The following is a 1,997-nucleotide window of genomic DNA, read 5'->3' as shown; positions in this document are numbered from 1 at the left end:
CGTATAAAAAGATCCTCTCTTGGAGTAGTTTTTTTTCCTCCCAAGTCGGCAGTGTCGATCCTTTCCTGATTTTGTTGTTTTCTCACGATCCATTGTTGGGTACACAGGTCTTCGTGTTACATTAAAATATCTCGCAACAGTGGATACTGAGGCACCCCCGCGAATAATTCCAAAAAGCTGATTTCGCACATTTTCTCTTTGGGCGTGGCATTATGAAACGTAGATTTAACAAGTTTTATCACTGGCGAATTGTTACAAAAATGACAAAGCTTTGATGTGTGCTTCTGTTTTATTTAAAAAATAATTGCCGTATCATGAGTAAGTCTGAAAAAAAGACAAAACATGTCACACACATGCAGTTACAAAACCACTGGCGTGTTTAGAAATCTGAAAACAGCTCTCCAGCGACAGGTATATCACGTAATCAGTGTGTAAATTTGAAAGTAATAGGTTGCATAGATTTTGTTTTATTGAGCTTCAAAATGAGTATACTTAAAAATGTGACAGAGTATAGTTAAGAGCGATAACTGCAAGAAATTAAAAGTAAAGCGTCGTCTGCGAATGACGCCACGGCGACTCAATGTGGCCCAACAGACAGCGAAGACCCCGGGCGTGCGCAATAGGTAAGCTGTCTTTGAACCTCAAACCAGCTGTAAACCGCGGCGTCGGTGGTCTAGTGCTTAGGTTACCGGACTCGTACTCGTGAGGTTAGTTTAGTTTAGTAGAGGTTTTACGGCGCTCGCAACTGCATACGGTCATGTGAGCGCCAGAAGATTAGAGGTGTTACAAGAGAGTAACAAACGTAAAAAAGAAGGGGAGATATGGACGATAGATGTTTGATAGGAAAGAAGAAGCAAACCACACCAGAGCACCCGCCAACCACCGACTCTCGTGAGGTTGTGAGTTCGGGAGTAAAAGGCTCAGCTCGACCCAACGTTGTGTCCTTGGGAAAAGCACTTTACTGTATGCACTTTACACCCTTTTTTTTTCACTTCACCCCGGTGTGAAACGACAAGGAACTGCGAAAAATGTCTGTTTGCTAATGGTTTTTTTTTAGCACCTATAAAAACGGTAGCTTACTCTGTATGCTTCCCAGGACGGGTCAGCTGGAGCAGTAACATAGATTTGTGAAACGCACAGAGCTTGCTATTGGGCGAGAATTCGCGCTAATTAATGCTGTAGGCCTACAATTATTTAACCCTTAGAAGTTAGCTAGAGACTGCACTTTTATTTTCTTGCTTTCCTATTGATCAGAAATATTTGCTTCCCAACACCCCAACTGTATCCTCATACCAAGTAGGCTATTCATTCTTTTTTAAAATTTGGGTGGCTATAAAATGAGCTTATCGCTTGAAGCCATACCGGCTGCTCAGTATAAGACTCTACTATACAGGATCAACAGTTTTGAATGAAGAGTGACGTGTGTCGGACTTTTTATACTGGAGAGTCGATACATATTATGTTTTGTGCCCGGCCTATGTCAGTTCTATGTCTAAAATATTAACGTTTACACCAAACTTGCTGCGACAAACAGGGAATAAGATAACCACATGTTCGAGTTTACGCAGTCGGAACATTCCTTTTCTCGTCCTCAGCGCGAACTCCCGACCCAGCTGACCCCTGGACAGTCCAGCCACCGCCGCCCCCTCCCTGCTCTCAGGTCAAAGGTCAGTGCCTGTCCAAGTCCTCCACCATCCACTGCCCGCACAGCCTGAACGCGACCTGCGATGACCCCCGCCAGTACTGCTGTCAGTTTCTCTAACTACATCTGTACTGGTGGTGGTAACTCATGAAAACTACGCTTAATACCATATTATGTAGGCCTACATGTATTACAGATAATTACATTTGCTACAGGGGTGAGAAATGCAACAGTAACAACTGAGTTACATTTTCGCACTTTTTGTTCATGTTCTGGCTTGTTCCATTTTGTCCATTAAAATACGTTTTTGTTTAAACCTCCCCCACAAAAAAACAACAACCATAAACACCCCCCC

Source organism: Aplysia californica, unplaced genomic scaffold (genome assembly GCF_000002075.1).
Source record: "Aplysia californica isolate F4 #8 unplaced genomic scaffold, AplCal3.0 scaffold00417, whole genome shotgun sequence".
NCBI classification, from domain to species: Eukaryota; Metazoa; Mollusca; class Gastropoda; order Aplysiida; family Aplysiidae; genus Aplysia; species Aplysia californica.
The sequence above is the reverse complement of the archived record's forward strand: the minus strand, read 5'-3'. Positions refer to the sequence as shown.